Here is a 19,871-nt window from a genome sequence, read left to right on the forward strand (position 1 = left end):
GCGGTGATTAAATGAACACAGTGTCCGTGTAATTATTTCGGGTAGAGCTAGCCATGTGGGCGGCCGGGTGCCGGGACGCAGCCCGCCGCTCCTATTTCTACAGCCCATTAGCTCTTGCCTCTTACTGGCTAACTCTCGCATCTTGATTAACCCATTTCTACTAATGTGTGTAGCACCATGAGGTGGTGGCTTACTGGGAAGATCCTAACCTGCATCCATCTCAGAAAGGAGAGCTATGGCATCTGACTCACTTCCCTTCTTCCCAGTATTCTGTTCTGTCTACTCCACCTATCTAAGCTGCTGTCCTATCAAAGGTCATGGCAGTCTCTTTATTTGACCAATGAAAGTAACACATAGACAGATGACCCTCCTACATCATGTCAGGTGTCAGGCTCTAGCTTAACTGGGTCTTCTGTTTTGTAGAAGATTAATTTAAGATGTGTTACATTTGTTTATGCCATGGAACATTTGTTTGAATGATACAAAAAATGTGTTGAATTCCTTTATGTTGCATTTGTTTAACTCTGTGAAGCTGTGATCTTTGCCTGTCTAAAACACCTGATGGTCTAATAAACAAATTGAACAACCAATAGCAAGGCAGGAGAAAGGATAGGTGGGGCTGGCAGGCAGAGAGAATAAATAGAATGAGAAATCTGGGGGAGGAGAATCAAGGAAAGAGAAAAGGGGCAGCCACCCAGATGCACACCAGGCAACAGGAAAGAAAAGATATACAGAAATGGAGCCCAGGGGCAAAAAAATAAATGGAATAATTTACATCTGGAAAAGCTGGCTAGAAACAAGCCTAGCTAAGACCAGGCATTCATAAGACTCCATGTGATTTACTTCGGAGCTGGGCGGCAGGTCCCCCAAAGAGTAAAGAACAAAAGAGCCAAAGAGTTAAAACAAAAACAAAAACCCCCAAACCAACCAACTACACTTCTGCCGAGGGACTTACAAGGCTATAGACAAGGAATTTCCTGATGCTGTGTATCCCATCTTAGTGTTAGGGTCTTAGCCTTAGTTTACTGGCTGTCTTCAGAACCCGGTCCTCTTCACAACATGGCCCCTTGCTCCTTAAAGACAACAGTTGAATGTGTCTGAACTTCCTGTAGCCAGAATATCTTGAGAGGTCTCATTTGTCAGGCGCTACCATCTTCTTGCTGTCCTTTCTCACTGTCCCCTTGCTCAACCACTGCAGCCACAATAACCTCCCGGTTACTCTTCACACCCTCTGAATATCTGCTATTTCCTCTTTTTCTGGGACTCAGTTTTCCTGCCTTTGAGGAATAGATGTTTTTTCTGTGTTTGCCCTACTCAGTCTCAGATTTTACTGCAATTGCCACTTGCTGGCCCCATACTTACTGTTCTTGCTATTTCTCTTCATTATACTAATCACTGCCTAATGTTCTAGTCCATCTTTTGTGTCTATTTTTATTGGTTCTGTGTGAGAAAGTTGAATTTTTGAGTTTTCATGAGGAAATCTACTCTAAACATTCTAGTCCAATGATTGTGCCAATATAAACTTTAATTTCTCAACTTTATGAGTATTAGGTTATATGGTGAGTATATATTTAGCTTAAAATTGCTTTTATTTTTTTAATTATGTATATGGGTATGCACACATATGAGCAGGTTCCCAAAGAAGCATTGCATAACCCTGAAATTGGAGTTACAGTCAGTTGTGAGCTTTGTGACATGGGTGTTGGAGTCCTCTGCAAGAGTGGCATACTCTCTTAACCACTGAGCCATCTCTCCAGCCCCTTTATGTTTGACTTTTATGGATATGATATTTTCCATTGTTGCTGTACCATTTGACATCATTGCCAATAACACATGAAAAAACTTTATAAAAACCCATTCTGCATTTCTAGGAGCCTTTGGTGGTGTTAGTGTTTTCACTTAGCTTGTTATAAAGGTACACAGTTGTGTTTGTCCTGACTTCTTGTTGTTCTCCTCCCCTCTTCTTCCTACTCCATTTCTCTTCCTCTTCTGTTTCTTCCTCTTTTACCTCTTCTACTTTCCCCCTCCACCTTCCTTCTTCCCTTCCCTCCTCTTCCTCTTTGTAGTTGTGGGAATCAAATCCAGGCCTTATGGTACTAGGCAAGCACTGTGCCACCAAGACACACCCTTAACCCTACTTTCTGTATCTCAATGATATGGAAAATCTTTTGTGAGATAATTTACTTCATAAAAATAATCTTTGAAGCCAGCCAGTGGTGCTGCATGCCTTTAATCCCAGCACTTGGGAGGCAAAGGCAGGCGGATCTCTGTGAGTTCGAGACCAGCCTGGTCTACAAGAGCTAGTTCCAGGACAGGCTCCAAAACCACAGAGAAACCCTGTCTCGAACCCACCCCCCCAAAAAAAATAATCTTTGATAATGAACATATTTATTTCTTTTTTTCAATTTGTAAAAGAAAGCATTTAATTGGGGGCTTGCTTACAGTTTCAGAGGCTGAGTTAATTTTCATCATGGTGGGGAGCATGGCAGCTCACATAAAGCTGGAGAAATAGCTGGGAACCACATTCTGTTCCATAGGCCAGAAGAGGAAAAGAGTCCAGGCTTGGCATGGGCTTTTAAAACCTCAAAGCCTACCTTATGACATACTTCCTCCAAGAAGGTCGTGCCTACTACATTGAGGTCACACCCCTACTCTTTCTTAAATAGTGCCATTCTTGAACATTTTTCATGTGATGATTTATCTTATGTGTGTGTATTTATTGCTAAAGCATTAAAATATTTGTTCATTTCAAAAAATGTTTATTTTTATTTTAAAATTGAGATTTGAATGGTCTTCATGTGTTCTGGATATAGACGGTAAGAAATTTTCTTTGTTGGTTGACTTGATGTGTCTACTTGGTTAGGTTATGTTGTACAGTTCTGTTGTGCTGACTTCTAGAAGTGATTAATATTTGAAATCAGTGGACTTTGAGTGAATATAGATTTCCCTCCCAACATGGGTGAGCCTCATTCAATAAGTAAAGGCTTAAAAAGATTCTCTCTCTCTCTCTCTCTCTCTCTCTCTCTCTCTCTCTCTCTCTCTCTCACACACACACACACACACACACACACACACACACACATGATTGGTTCCATTTTTTTTTCTGTAGAAAAAATGTATATGATTTTCAATTTTTTAAATTGGGGAATATTATTAGACAGCCAAAATCTTTCCTAGAATATCATTACTTTTAAGAACTTTGTGTCTCATGGTAAGAAAGCATCAGGATCTGTCTGAATCCCTGAACTCACAGTTGGGGATCCAGACACTGCAGATTACTCCTGTGTGGCCCTGGAAGAGAGCCATATTCCAGCTGCTGCTGCAGGTGACACTGGAAAGGCTTGGCCACCTGTCTCAGCTGTAGTTGAGGACTCTGGGTGGGATCCTGGCTATTGATTTCTATTTCATAGCTGCCCCTTCACTTCCCCCAGAACACCCAGTCACTGCCATCTGCCCCAGTAGCACCTACAAAAGATCCCACTGCAGAGGTGGAGCTGAATCAGCCCAGACTGGGGCCCATGTTACCAGCTTCTGACCCTCAGGTTTTTATCCCCCCCCCCCCACAGCCTCTGCACCACAGCATGAAGCTGCCCTTTGGCCCACACCAAAGTTAAGATGTCTTCCCTCAGCCCTTGTACCAGTTTGCAAAACCATGGCTTTGCATAATGTACCCAGGTCACAAGGGGAGTTCCTAACAATAGATCTCACCATCTGAGTCATTTTTTAAAAGCTTTTATTCAGATTTAAAATCTGTATTTTACTTTCAACTGCTGCTTTCTCTGTCTCACTGGATTGTTCCAGTTACCAGTAGCTTTGGGTTCACAGTGATAAAGAATTTAAAAGCTGGAAAAGAGAACTTTGAGTCTTAGAACTAAGGAATGTATACTAAAAGAATCATGTGTTCACACCGATAATTCTAACTTAAATTTAAATGTGTGGATTTTGCTTAACTCCCTTGATTTTATATTTGTATACTTTTCCTAACAACACTGAAAATGATTGTTTTACATTATTTTATAATATATAAAATAAATATACAGTGGTATTGTTACTTCTGGTAAAATTCTAAAGAAAGTTGCAGATCGCAACTTTACATCCCTCTGAGCATACACAAAGTACCGTGTGCTAAGTTAATCTTAAGGGTTTTTGGGAGATATTTTCTCCTTTTGTATAATTGTTCATATACGTTCCAAGTTTGCACTTTATTTTAGAGTTTTCTTTTGCCACTTTTTAAGTTTAATTTGCTAGTGGTATAAGTGAGCAATTCATGTCTATTCAAAAGTGCCAACTGTATATTCAAAAATGCCAACTGTATATAAAGACATTCCCAGAGAGATTTGGCTCCTAGTTTGCTTTGTTCCATTTTCAAACTTTTAATTAATCTTAGATATGATGCATTTGTTTTCAAATAAGGTATAATGTATTTTCAAATAAGAGCAAACATGTAGGTATATTCCTTTCCTTTTCTTTAAAAGGTATTTAACATATGTGTTTTGCCTGCACATACGTAAGTGCACCATGTGTGTGTGCAGTGCCCACGGAATCTAGAAGATGATGTTAGATTCCATAGAGCTGGAGTTACAGATGGTTGTGAACTACCTGGTGTGGGTGGGTTCTCTGCCAGTGCAGCAAATGCTCCGAACCACTGTTCAACCTCTCCAGTCCCTTTTCTTTCCTTTTCTTACTGTTCTTTCTTTTTTAGCCATGAGTCAGTCTTTGAATGACTGGCATGAGCAAATTCAAATATATATGTGCATATTTAATTTTATATAGCATTGTCCTGGAGAAAGTGCTTTGTATGAGCTCTAATGTCCCTATCCAAACAACAGAAGATTGATAAACATGCATCCTCTTCTATCTATTGTTTATAGCAAGACAGACATTGCTTCCTACATCAGTAATTAGTTCTATTCATATACATGCTGGGGTTATTTTTCTTTCTTTCTTTTTTCCTTTCATTGAAAATAGATTTTTTTTACATGTAATATCTCTTGATTATGATCTCTCACCCTTCTATTCATGGTGGTTCCTCCCCAACTCCCCTCCACCCTCTTTCTTACTGTCTTCCATTAGAAAACAAACATGTTTCTAAGATAGTAAATAAAGTAAAATAAACTTTAAATCTAGCAAGAAACAATTAAACTTGATTGAAATTAATAAAATAGAGACAAACAAACAAAAGTTAATACAAAGAATCAATGAAACAAACAGTTGGTTCTCTGAGAAAAATCAATAAGATTGACAAACTCATATCCAAATTAACTAAAAGACAGAGAGAAGAAGCAGATTCAAAGTAGAAATGAAACAGGGGAAATAAGACACCAAAGAAATCCAGAGAATCATATGGACATATTTAAAACATGTACTCCACCAAATTGGAAAATCTAAAATAAGTAGACAACTTTCTCCATGTACCATTTATGAAAGTTAAATTGATACCAGATAAGTGATTTAGAGACCTATAACTCTTAATGAAATAAGAGCAGTCATTAAACATCTCCCTACAACAACAGCAACAACAACAAACCAGAGCCAGATGGTGTTATTGCAGAATTCTAACAGACTTTCAAAAAAGAATTAATGCCAATACTCCTCAAATTATTTCATGAAAACAGAAGGAATATTGCCACAGTTATTCTGATATCTAAACCACACAAAGACTCAACAAAGAAAAAGAATTACAGCCCACTTTCTTCTATGAACACAGATGCAAAAATTCTCAATAAAATCCTTGCAAAGTGAATCCAAAACCACATCAAAAAGATTATCTGCAATGGTCAAGTTGGCTTCATCCCAGAGATGCAGGAATGGTTCAACATATGAAAATCAATGAATGCAACCTACCATATTAACAGACTGAACAACAAAAACCACATGATAACCTCACAAATGCAGAACAGGCCTTTGGCAAATCCAAAACCCCTTCATAATAAAAGCCTGGAGAGACTAGAGATACATGTGACATACCTCAACATAATACAGATGGTTTATAGCAAACCCAACCTAAATAGAGAGAAACTCAAAGCCATTGCACTAATATCAGGAAAGAGTCAAGGGTGCCCACTCTCTCCATATCTACTCCATACAGTGCTTGTGAACAATATGACAACTAGAGTGGTAAGTTGATTCCCAGTTTTCTGAAAAACTGCCATACCGATTTCCAAAGTGGTTAGATAAGTTTGCATTCCTACCAACAATGGATGAGTATTCCCCTTACTCCACATCCTCTCCAGCATAAGCTATCATTAGTGTTTTTGGTTTTAGCATTCCGACAGGTGTAAGATGATATCTCAAAGTTGTTTTGATTTGCATTTCCCTGATAGTTAAGGATGTTGAACATGTCCTTAAGTATCTTTTGGCCATTTGAGATTCTTCTGTTGAGAATTCTCTGTTTAGTTCAGTACCCCATTTTTAAAATTGGGTTATTTAGAATTTTAATGTCTAGTTTCTTGAGTCCTTTATATATTTTGGAGATCAGTTCTTTTTCTGATGTGGGGTTGGTGAAGATCTTTTCCCATTCAATAAGGCTGCTTTTTTGTCTTATTGATTGTGTCCTTTGCTTTACAGAAGCTTCTCAGTTTCAGGAGGTCCCATTTATTTATTGTTGCTTTCCGTGTCATTTTCTGGTATCTTTCATTTTCTTTCTTCAAAGACTTAAAGTTCTTGTCAAATAGGTCTTTCACTTCTTTGGTTAGTATTTCCCCAAAGTATTCTATGTTATTTGTGGCTATTGTGAAAGGTGATGTTTCTCTGAGTTTCCCCTCAGCTTCCTTATCATTTGTGTATTGGAGGGCTACTTATTTTTTTGAGTTGATCTTGTATCCTGCCACATCACTGAAGGAGTTTTTTTTTTTTTTATCAGCTGTAGGAGTTCTCTGGTAGATTTTTTTGGGTCACTTATACACACTATCATATCATCTGCAAATAACGAAAGTTTGACTTATTCCTTTCCAATTTGAATCCCTTTGATCTCCTTTTGTAGTCTTATTGCTATTACTATAATTTCAAAAACTATGTTTAAGAGATATGGACAGCCTTGTCTTGTTCCTGATTTTAGTGGAATCACTTTGAGTTTCTCTCCATTTAATTTGATTTTAGCTGCTGGTTTGCTGTATATTGTTTTTTATGTTTAGATATGTTCCTTGTATCCCTGATCTCTCCAAGACCTTTATCATGAAGAGGTGTTGGATTTTGTCAAATGCTTTTTCAGCATCTAATGAAATGATCATATGGTTTTTTTCTTTCAGTTTATTTATATGATGGATTACATCGATAGATTTTCATATGTTGAACCAGCCCTGCATCTCTGTGATGAAGTTTACTTGGTCATGGTGGCTGATGTTTTTTAATGTGTTCTTGGATTTGGTTTGCCAGTATTTTATTGAGTATTTTTGCATCCATGTTCAATGAGTGAGATTGGACTGTAATTCTCTTTCTTGGTTGAGTCTTTGTGTGGTTTTGGTATCTGGATAACTGTAGCCTCATAAAAAGAGTTTGGCAATGTCCCTTCTGTTTCTATTATGTGGAACACTTTGAAGAGTATAGGTATTAGCTCTTCTTGGAAGTTCTGGTACAATTTTGCACTAAAACCATCCAGCCCTGGGCTTTTTTTTTTGGGGGGAGGTTTTTGAGGACAGCTTCTATTTCATTGCAGTTTATAGGTCTATTTAAATTCCTCACCTGATCTAGATTTAATTTTGGTGTATGGTATCTATCTAAAAAATTGTCCATTTCTTTTCCATTTTCCAGTTTTGTTCGGTATAGTTTTTTATGGTATGACCTAATGATTCTCTGAATTCCTCAGTGTCTATTGTTTTGTTCCCCTTTTCATTTTTGATCTTGTTAATTTGGATATTCTCTCTCTGCCTTTTGATTAGTTTGGATAAGGGTTTGTCTATCTCTTTGATTTTCTCAAAGAACTAGCTCTTTGTTTCATTGATTCTTTATGTTGTTTTCTTTGTTTCTATTTTGTTGATTTCAGCCCTCAATTTGGTTATTTTCAGTCTTTTACTCCTCCTGGGTGAGTCTGCTTCTGTTCCAGAGATTTCAGGTGTGCTGTTAAGTCACTAACATAAGCTTTCTCTGTTTTCTTTATATGGGCACTTAGTGTGATGAACTTTCCTCTTAGCACTGCTTTCATGGTATCCCATAGGATTATATATGTTGCGCCTTCATTTTTGTTGAATTCAAGGAAGTCTTTAATTTTTTTCTTTATTGCTTCCTTGACCCAGGAGTGGTTCAGTAGTTCTGTTCTATTTGCATGAGTTTCTAGGCTTTCTGAGAGTAGTATTGTTGTTTAATTCTAACTTTAATCCATGGTGATCTGATAAGACACAGGGGGTTACTCCAATTTTTTTTTTTTTTGTATCTGTGGAGGTTTGCTTTGTTACTGATCAATTTTTTTTCTTTGTATGTGATCAGTTTTAGAGAAGGTTCCATGAGGTGCTGAGAAGGTATATTCTTTCCTGTTTGGGTGGAATGTTCTTTAGATGTCTGTTAAGTCCATTTGATTCATGACATATGTTAGTTCTCTTATTTCTCTGTTAAGTTTTTGTCTGGTTGACCTGTCCATTGGTAAGAGTGGAGAGTTGCAGTCTTCTACTATTAGTGTGTGGGGTTTGATATGTGATTCAAGTTTAGTAATGTTTCTTTTACATATGTAGGTGCTCTTGTATTAGGGACATAGATGTTCAGGATTGGGACTCCATCTTGATGAATTATTCCTGTTATGAGTATAAAGTGTCCTTCTCCAACTATTCTGACGGATTTTAGATTGAAATCAATTTTGATAGATATTAGGATAGCAACACCCACTTGTTTCTTAGATCCATTTATTGGAAAACCTTTTCCCAACCCTTTACTTTGAGGTAGTGTCTGCCTTTGAGGTTTAGTTGCCTTTCTTGTATACAGCAGAAGGCTGAATCCTGTTTTCGTATCCATTCTCTTAACCTATGCCTTTTTACATGTTGTTTGAGGGACTCTATTGCTTTCATAAAGTCAATTTTTTCCACTTCTTCTGTGCTAGGGTGTTCAAGTCCTTCTGTTGTGAGATCATTGGGTTCTGGTGTTTTCATGTTGTTTTTCAGATTGTTGGGTGAATTCTTGCCTTGGCGCCTGCCCATCTCCTCCTACAGATGCTATCTAGTGGGTCTTCTAAAACAGGATCAGATTTCCCTGCTGGCCAGGGGCCTCACTTACAAAATGCCCCCACTCCGTTTCCTGGGTCCCGCCGTGGGCCAAGATCCCTCTCACCACTCAGGAGGGTCTACAGGGACGGGACCAGGCTCCCCGTTTGCCAGGGATCTTGCCAACAAAAGGCCTACCACTCTGCAGGCCAACCACCAAAACACCTACCTGAATTAGTTGTAGTGTGACGATCTGCTCTCAGTGTGGGCTTCACTGTTTCAAGCTTGGACCATCAAAAAATATAAGTTCGCTTCCGCCACCCTCTCAACCTATGCCTTTTTAATAGGTGAATTGAGTCCATTAATATTAAGAGATATTAATGACCAGTGGTTGTTAAATCCAGCTATTTTTCTGCCATAGTGTTTGTGTGTTTCCCTTCTTTAGGTTATGCAGGAAACTCCCTGCTGTCTGGCTAAAAAAGCTGAGGGAGTTGGGAGCGGGGCCCGGGATTTTGTCCCACTGTGGAGGTCCTAGAGATTGGGCATTTTGCCCTGTGGCTGTTCACTCATCTCTTAAGTCCCCTTAGTATTGTAGCTAGCTGTGTTTCAGAGTTCCACCAACGTTGTAGCAACAAACTACTCTTAAGGCCAGGCTACATGTCCAGCAGTGGATGGCCAACAGAAAGAGAACTCAGAAGCTTCTATGGAGGTTTTGTCTCATAATGTCAAATCGCTGTTTTTTTTTAATTGTATTTTTAATTTTATTTATTTATTTTTCCCTCTTTTTACCCTATAGGTCCTTTGGGAATATATTATGGTTTCCTGTTTAATGTTTTTATGAGATTCTCCAAGTATCAAAACAAGTGAGTCTGAATCTATATCTGTTTCTCGTGATTTTTCTTGGCTTCTTTCCCTTCTGTTTGTTTGTTTTTTTTTCTATTCTAATGTGTTAGTTTTAGTTTTTCTCTTTTATATTATATGACATAATTATATGATTTACTTTAGAAATTTGTTTGGTTTCTAATGAGACAGAAAGGGAGGGGAGGGAAGGTAGAAAAGAACTAGGAAGAGTAGAGGGAGGGGAAATCATTATCAGGATATATTACATGAGAAGAAACCATTTTCCTTTTAAAAAAAACCATTTTAAATAATTTTAAAAACTTGTTTTCCTTTTTATGAAAAATAGATTCTTTTTCTCATACGACACATCCTGATTACAGTTTCCTCTCCCCATACTCCCAGCTCCTCCCCTCCTCCCCTCCTATCCAGAACTACTTCCTAAAAAGTCCCTTGAAGAGAATAGGCTTCTAAGAAGTGACAACCAGACATAACAAATAAAGTACAAGATAAAACAAAACCCATCACACTGAAGTTGGACAAGGCAAACAAACAAAAGGAAAAGAACCCCAAGAACAGGCATGAGAATCTACTGGTCCTCACACTCAGGAGTGAGAGTGTAATTTACACAGCGGTCCTAGTGCAGCCCTTGTCAGCCCCGCACTTGCTGCTTCCATCTCTGGGACTCCATAGGAGCCCTGCTCAGTTGATGTAGAGGGCCTTGTTCTCCTGGTGTCCTCCATCCCCTCTGGTCTTTTACTTTTTCATATTTCTCTCTCTGGTCTGGGTTATTTCACTCAGAATGATTCTTTTCCACTTCCATCCATTTGTCTGCAAATTTCATGATGTCATTTTTTTCTTAATAACTGAGTAATACTCCATTGTATAAATCTACCGCATTTTTTTTATCCATTCTTTTTTTTGAGGAACATCTAGGTTGTTTCAAGTTTCTGGCTTTTTGGATAAAGCAGCAATGAACATGGTTGAGGAAGTGTCCTTGTGGCATAAGCCCAAGATTGGTATAGCTGGATCTTGAGATAGATGGATTCCTAATTTTCTGAGGAACCACCATACTGATTTCCATAGTGGCTGTACAAGTTTGCACTCCCATCAGCAATGGAGAAGTGTTCGCCTTGCTCCACATCCTCTCCAGCATGAGCTCATGTTACTTGTGTTATTGACCTTTAGCCATTCTGACAGTTGTAAGATGGTATCTCAGAGTTGTTTTGATTTGCATTTCCCTGATGGCTAAGGATGTTGAACATTTCTATAACTGTTTTTCAGCCATTTGAGTTTCCACTGTTGAGAATTCTATATAGATCTGTACCCCATTTTAAAGATTAGATTATTTGGTTCTTTTAATATCTAGTTGAGTTCTTATATATTTTGGATCTTAATCCTCTATTGGACATAGAGTTGGTAGAAATCTTTTCCCATTCTGCAGGTGGCCATTTTTTTGCCTTCCAGAATATTTTCAGTTCATCAGGTCTCATTTATTAATTGCTGATCCTTGCTTGCACTACCAGTGTTCTGTTTGAAAGTCTTTGTGTTATTGAGTTCCCAGCTATTCTTCACTTCCTAGTCTGTCAGGTTCAGTGTGTTCTGTTATATTGAGGTCTTTGATCCATTTGAGTAGTTTTGTGCAGGGGGATAAATATGAATCTATTTACATTCCTTTACATGCAGCTATCCAGTGTGACCAGCACCATTTGTTGAAGATGCTGTCTTTTTTCCATTGTGTACTTCTGATTTTTTTTTTAATGCAATGTGAATTCATGTCTGGGTCTTTGGTTTGGTTCCATTGATTAATGTGTCTGTTTTTATGCCAATACCTTTTTTTCTTTATTACTCTAGCTTTGTGGTATATTTTGTGGTCAGAAATGGTGGTACCCCCAGCAGTTGTTTTATTGTTCAGGATTGTTTTACCTATTCTGTTTTTTTTCCCGTGTGTGTGTGTGTGTGTGTGTGTGTGTGTGTGTGTGTGTTTGCATATGAAGCTGATTGAGATTTTTGTCCTCTTAAGGTCTGTGAAGAATTGTCTTGAATTTTGATGAGTATGTGTTTTCTTGGGTGTGATTAACCTCTTTATATTGAGACTTTCCTTCTTGTATTGTCTGTAGGACTGGATTTGTAGATAGATAATGCTTAAATTTGGTTTTTCAATCTATTCTGATGGAAAGTTTTGCTGGGAATACTAGTTAGGGCTGGTATTTTTGGTCTCTCAGAGTTTATAGAACATCAATACCAGCCCTTCAGTGTCCACTGAAAAGTCAGGTATTATTCTAATAGGTATAGTTTTATATGTTACTTGTTCTTTTTTCCTTTCAAATATATATATATATATATATATATATATATATATATCTGTACATTTAGTATTTTGATTGTTTTGTGTTAAGGGAACTTTCTTTTATGGTTCAATCTATTTGGTGTTCTGTATGCTCTTTGTATATTTATAGGCATACTCATTTCTAGGTTATGGAAATTTTCTTCTTTGATTTTGTTGAAAATATTTTCTGTGCCTTTGACCCGAGTTTCTTTTCCTTCCTTTGTTCCTGTTATTATTAGATTTGGTCCTTTTATAGTGTCCCAGATTTCCTGGATGTTTTGTGCCAAGAATTTTTTCACTTTGACATTTTCCACTTCTTTTACTGCATCTTCAATGCCTGAGATTCTGTCATCCATCTCTTGTATTCTGTTGGTGAGGCTTGTTTTTGAGGTTCTTATTGAAGTTCCTAAAGTTTTTATTTCCAGGTTTCTCTCAGTTTGAGTTTTGAGTTGATTCTGTTTCCACTTTCAGGTCTTCCACTGTTTTATGTATTTCTTCCACTGTTTTTTTTTTTTTAGGGTTTTCACAGATTTCAAAAGGTTTATTCATTTTCTCTTTAAGAGCCCCTTTCCTATCTATATTTTTATTTTAAGGTCTTTGTCTTCTACTTCACTTATGCTGCAATTCTTAGAACCTACTGTGGTAGATTAGGAATATTGTTTTAGTTGTTATTCATTGTGTTTTTTTTCACTGGTGTCTAGGCATCTGGGTCTGGGATGATTGTAATTCCAGATGTTGATATCTGTGTGGTTTTGTCTTTGTTGAATGAGGAATTTTTCCTTTGATTTTTGTTCCCCTCTCTGGTTCTTAGGAGGGTAGAGTGGCTGTGTTTCCTGGTAGGGAATTCTGGGATCCTCTTAGGTGTGTCCACTAGGGGTTCTGGGTAAAACGTGTTTTGGCACATTGGGAGCTGACACTTAGGAATGGGATGGTATAGGAGGGAGAGGCTGAATGGGTCCACAAAAGGGAGGAAAGTTGGGAATGGGGGTAGAGAGTAAGGAGAAGCCACATGTAGTCTGCTACAGAGCTGGGGATGAACTGGGGGATTTGATAGGGAGGAAGAGAGTGAAGATCTATAGTTAGCCTACCTACTTGCCTGGCACGAGTGACTTGAGGGTTCTTAGGAAATGCATGCTGTAGTTAGGAGCTGGGGGAAGGAAGGTTGGAGAGGAATATCTGTGTATCCACCAGAGATGAAGACCTTCAGTTAGCCTACCTGCCTTCCTGGCTGTTGTTCCTTTGGAAACTACAACTCCCAGATCCTCCTGGACTACGGATACCTGTGCGCACACCTACGCACAGGTATGGGACATCCTTCCCAGACACCCTTGCGCTCCCCGTTAAAAGGCAGGGCTGCACGAGGCTCTCTCTCTTGTTTGCCTTTCCTCGTGTGTCCTGCACGCCTCCCTGCCCTCTTGTGTTCCCCTCCCCCATTAAAGTGGACCCACGTGGGAGCCGCCGTGTCGTGTCTGTGTTTGTAAAGACACATATCAAACCCACACCTGAGGACATCAGGTTCCTAAAAGCCATTACGGCCTCCTGTCAGATTTGTCAAAAGTTAGATTCCAGGACCAAATATCGCAGTTTCCCTTTTCCTACTCACCAAGCCAGAGGCTCCCTTCTGGGAACCGACAGGCAGCTGGATTTTACTCATATGCCTACAGTCAGGAAAATTAAATATCTCTTGGTTTTGGTGGACACAATGTCTGGTTGGGTTGAAGCCTTCCCCACCTCTAACAAGAGAGCCCAAACAGTCTCTGATATTCTTCTCCGAGAGATCATTCCTAGGTTTGGACTTCAACTTCTCTTCAGTCAGATAACGGTCCAGAGTTTACTTCTCAGATTTCTCAAAATCTGTCTAAAGCGCTCGGAATCCCCTGGAATTTTCACATACCATACCATCCCCAGTCATCAGGTAAGGTAGAACAAACTAACCACTCTTTAAAGGAAGCTCTCGCCAAGATGTCACAAGAACTCCACCTCAACTGGCTCCAGGACGCTAGCCCGCCCCTTCTAAGCAGACAAAACACAAACGGATTGTTAACGGAATAAGTATCATTTAATTTTCTTATTATTCTTAACCCCAGACCTCCTAAAAACTCTTTCCCCACCCCCTATCCCCAAATTTCCCCTCAACTCTTCCAGACCTCCTCTCCCCTTCAATTTTTTTCCCTTTTCTCTACTAATGCTGCTTTTGCCTTCCAGCATCTTAATGATGACCCAGCTGCTCAGGAAAAGCCAGACAAATGTGACTTCTTCAATCAACCATCTCAGGACGCCAGTGGATTGGACAGAACCAACAAAAACTGACCATCTCAGAATGCTAGCGGCCAGGAAAACCACCAGGACACCGCCAAGATCATCGGATACACCCTGGACCCCTCAACGCCCAAAGCCAGCAGGAAGCAGTCATGAAAGACCGGGGTATGCCCCTATTCCCTACCCCCCCCCAATTTTTTTTTAACAAAGTAAAAAGGGTGATATGTTGTTCCTTTGGAAGCTACAACTCCCAGATCCTCCTGGACTATGGATACCTGTGCGCACCCCAGACACCCTTGCGCTCCCCGTTAAAAAGGCAGGGCCACATGAGGCTCTCTCTCTTGTTTGCCTTTCCTCATGTGTCCTGCACGCCTCCCTGCCCTCTTGTGTTCCCCTCCCCCATTAAAGTGGACCCACGTGGGAGCCGCCGTGTCGTGTCTGTGTTTGTTCCGCCGTGTGTGTCTGTCCTGTGCCCCGTGTTTTAAGAAGAACAACCTTTTTTTTTTTTTTTAAGAAGAACACTGGCTGACATGGCTTGGGAATTCCTGGGGAATGCCTTTTCTTTTCTCATAAAAAAGATGCCTTATTGAAATACTGTGCTGTGGCTTCACTTATTGTATCTGATTTTGCTTCATCTAGTCGGGGTTTTAGAATGTAATAGTATACAGCTTTCTCTTCCTCTTCCCCCAGTCTTTCTTCTCTTCATTTTAAAGTTTGACTAGTATTTTAGGTAATTAAGTTATACTATTTTCCTATGCTAGATAATGTCACAGGGGTAACACTGTGAGCATTTACTCTCCGTATAGCTGTGTTTCTGGGATAGATCCCTAGAAGTTAGAATTGTGAATCAAAACTTAGCATATATTAAAAGCCTTTTAGATATTGCCAATTTGTGGTTTACAGAGGTTATGGTTCTCTTTCTAGCAATGATTCACAATCAGAATATCAGTTTCTCCAGCATAGAGTATTGTACAATTTATGAATTATTATTTTTTTTACCAATATCCAAGTAGTGGCATTTTAAGGCAATTACAGAACAATTGTATTTACCATGCTGCAATTACATCATGTTCTTTCCCAAAGGATTTTATATTAGTATAAATTTATTGTGTTGTGTCTCATAAAGAGAGTTTATTTCACTTATATCATGTAAGTTGACCACACTCACCGCAGTCATTACTTCCCTTTCAGAGCAATCTCCTTCCTTCCTTCAGTCTTCCTTCTGCTTTTATGCTGAATGTGTGTGTGTGTGTGTGTGTGTGTGTGTGTGTGTGTATTACAGAATTCCAATACTTAAACATAAGAGCAATCATACAATATTTGTCTTTCTGTGTCTGGCTCACTTTGCTTAACAGTTTCATTTTTCTTTATGGATGAATAAAAGTCTATTGTGTATATATACTATGTTTTCATTACCTATTCTTTTGTTAATGGACACCAGCCTGTCTAAGTGCGAATGCTGTTACAATACATAGGGTATCCAGGTACCGCTGTGTTGTTCTGGCTTTGAGTGTGTTTAAAGAAGTCTTACAGCTGGTTACATGATAGATAATTTTTTTTCTTTTTTGAGGAAGCTGCATGCTGCTTTCCACAGTGGCTAATCGAATTTGCATGCCTCCTGGCAGTTTATAAAGGTTCCCTTTCCTCTACACTTTGGTCAGCATTTGTTGCTGTGGCTTCTCAGTTAGCTAGACAGAATCTCAATGTGGTTATAATTTGCATTACCCTGATGGCTAAGAACTTGGAACATTTTCAAATGTTTATTGACCACTTGTACTTCATCATTTGAGAACGGTCAGCTCATTTATTGATTGGGTTATTAGTTTTTTTTAGTTCTTTTCATTTCCTTATGTATTTTTGGTACTAATCCTCTGTCTGATGTAAAGCTATCAAAGAATCTTCTTACTTCATTGCCTCTTCTTTATGCAGTCACTTCCTTTGCTGTGCAGAGGCCTTCTAATTTCATGGAATCCCCTCCTACTATTATTATTCTGAGGTATTAGTGTCTTTTTCAGAAAGTCTGTGCCTGTGTCTACAACTCAAAATGTTTTCCTCTAATAATTTTGGGGTTTTAAGTCCTACTTGAAAGTCTCTGACTCATTTTAAGTTGATTTTTGTACAGGAAAAGAGAGGGCTTTAGCCTCTTTATTTCATGCGTAGCTATCCAGTTTTCCCAGTACTGTTTGTTGATGATTCTGTCTTCTCTTTTTCTTTTGTTTAAAATTTTAAATTTATCTTTAATTCCTTACAAAATATAATTAATAGCAAAAGGTCTCAAGACATTATGGCAAATAAGTGTCAGATAATTTCTGAATTTTTCATATTTTCCAAAACGTAATGGCTAAGTAGAGGACTTAGAAATGTGGATTCAAACAACAAGTTTTGAGCTTTAAGTTCAATGGCATCAGAAAATTTTCTTTTTTACCTTAGGGATGCTGAGACGAACACTTAGCACAGTGTCACAAAACACAGAGGCCAGTTTCTGTTCCAAATGCAGGGGTGAGTGCATCCCATGGTGCACAAGCTTTCAGAGAAAGCATCTTTACTCGCTGAGTCGCCTAGCTGGCCAACCAAAGATTTCTTACATGTCAGGAAAGAAACACACACACACACACACACACACACAAACACACACACACACACACACACACACCAGCCCTCCAGGCTTACTTTTGGTAGGTCATCTATGTCTAGAAATATATTAATTTCTTCTAGATTTTTCAAATTTCTTAGGATACAGGCTTTGAAAGCATTGTGTAAGAATCTGAATTTCAGGGAGATGGAGAGATGGCTCAGTGGTTAAGAGCACTGGCTGCTCTTCCAGAGATCCTGAGTTCAATTCCCAGCAACCACATGGTGGCTCACAACCATCTGTACTGAGGTCTGGTGCCCTCTTCTGGCCTGCAGGCATATATGCTGGCAATATAATGTTTACATAATAAATAAATCTTTAAAAAAAGGATTTTATTGGTGTTAATTGCTGTCTCTCCCACTGTGGTGGTTTGAACAAAAATGCCCCCATGACCTCCTGTATTTGGATGCTCAGTCATCAGGAAGTAACACTATTTGAAAAGCATCAGGAGGTATGGCCTTGTTGGAGGACCTGGGTCGCTAGGCGTGGGCTTTGAGCTTTCAAAAGGCTCATGCTGGGTCCAGGCCCAGTGTCTGTCTCTCAGCCAGTGGATCAGGATATAGCTCTCATCTACTTCCCCTGTGCAGTACATTCTGCCGTGATAATGGACTAAATCTCTGGAACCGTAGGCAAGCCCCAAGTTATAAGCTTTCTTTTTTCTGTGTAAGAATTGCTTTGGTCATTGTGTCACACTACAGAATGGTGACTAAGACATCCTCCTCCTCTCTAATTTTATTAATTTGGTGTTCTCCACCCTACTTTAGAAAAACACAGTGTCTGTTGTATCCCAAACTGGTTTCAAACTCGCTATGTTGCTAAGGCTGCTATTGACCTCTTCGTAGTTTTGCCTCCTGGTGTTGTATGATCACTTTGTATATTGTGACCACGGTTTATTTGAAATTATTACCAGAATATCAGAACTCATGGTACCCATCACCACAAACACTGTGGGAAGGGAAAAAAATTAAATCTTTAAGTTGTGTTGTATTAGAGAGCTGGCAATCTGAGAAGGCAATGGGTTAACATACTAGAAAATAAACTTTTTACACTGTCTTTCATGCAGTGTGACTTATAGGGATAGAGATAAAGGTAGCCAATCACTGTGGAGCTTAGTCTTGTCCCTCTGGTCATGTAGTCAGCCACACTTTTAAAACTTGTAAAGTATGTTGTTCTCTCATTACCAACCATCACATTCTTCACTTATTCTCTAGACACTGAGCATAGGAACTCGTCGGAATTCTGAGTCTAGTTACTGTCTGTCGGTATCACCCCGTACTCTTGGACTAGCGTTAACTAAGAAAAAATAAGTCATTAACAGTACATAGATGCTAAGATATTAATAGCATGTACTGCCTGGTTTTATGTCAGCTTGACACAAGCTAGAAGTCACCAGAGAGGAAGGAGCCTCAGTTGAGGAAATGCCTCCTTGAGACCCAGCCGTGAGGCATTTTCTCAATTAGTGATCAATGGGGGAGGGCCCAGGCAATGGTGGGTGGTGCTGTTCCTGGGCTGGTGGTCCTGGGCTCTAGAGGAAAGCAGGCTGAGCAAGCTAAGGGAAGCAAGCCAGATAGCAGCACCCCTGTATGGCCTCTGCACCAGCTCCTGCCTCCAGGTTCCCACCCTGTTTGAGTTCCTGTCTTGACTTCCTTTGCTGATGAACAGGATGTGGAAGTGTGAGCCGGATAAACCCGTTCTTCCCCTACTTGCCTTTTGGTCCTGGTGTTTTTGTCACAGCAACAGAAACCCTAACTAAGACAGCATGTAAATGTAGATTCTTTTCTACAACAAAATACAAAAGTCTCCCTACAGCATGGAATAAAAAAAATTATCCTTATCTGTCCCCTATCACTCCCCACGGTTAGCAACAACCCACAATCACAAGACCGGTTTCACACGGAAGACAGCATCCTGCTGTCATGACTCTTGATGCCTCTTAGCACAACTTCTTACCAGCAAGGGAATTCTCTAACACATAGTTTTGCACATTGGAACATACTACATGCACAAAGGATAAAGAATAAATGGATAAAGAATAGGAAACCCAGGAAGGCTTTCTTGAGGCAGGGAAGACCAAAACTGAAGAAACCCTCTCCCGTCTTTACATTAGAGACAATTTTCTGAATCATCTTAACTTTTTGCTAGATATAGGCATTTTTAAGAACACACTGTGAAAAATAGAGCTTTTGGCAGGCTAGACACTTCCTCTCCCTAGGAGGTAACAATGCCCCTCTATTTTTAGAGCTAACTTTTGAGGGGTTGGGGCTGATATGCTGGACTTGTATGTACATTCTGAAATTATGTTTGTTCCTGAAGCAAATGTCATAAATGGAATATAAATAAGAGTCAAGGTTAAGGAGATATGCAGTTATTGCTCAGTGACCATAACTGTGCCTAACAAACATTTCTTCTCATCTGCTCAGCTCTAATTGCTTTGAAAGGGTTGACATGGACGATTCCATTTTTTATTGTTGGTTTTGGGTCTTGTTAAGTAGCTCAGGCTGACCTCAAACTCAAAGTTCCTCTGCTTTAGCCTCCAAGCCCTGGGATTACAAGCACACACCACTATGGCCAGGGTGAGTGGTGCTTTAGCCTCCAAGCCCTGGGATTACAAGCATACACCACTATGGCCAGGGTGAGTGGGTTTTGTAACTTCTCTCCTTGTCTCAGAAAGCTGTCTTTGAAGACATCA

Source organism: Microtus ochrogaster, chromosome 22 (genome assembly GCF_000317375.1).
Source record: "Microtus ochrogaster isolate Prairie Vole_2 chromosome 22, MicOch1.0, whole genome shotgun sequence".
NCBI classification, from domain to species: Eukaryota; Metazoa; Chordata; class Mammalia; order Rodentia; family Cricetidae; genus Microtus; species Microtus ochrogaster.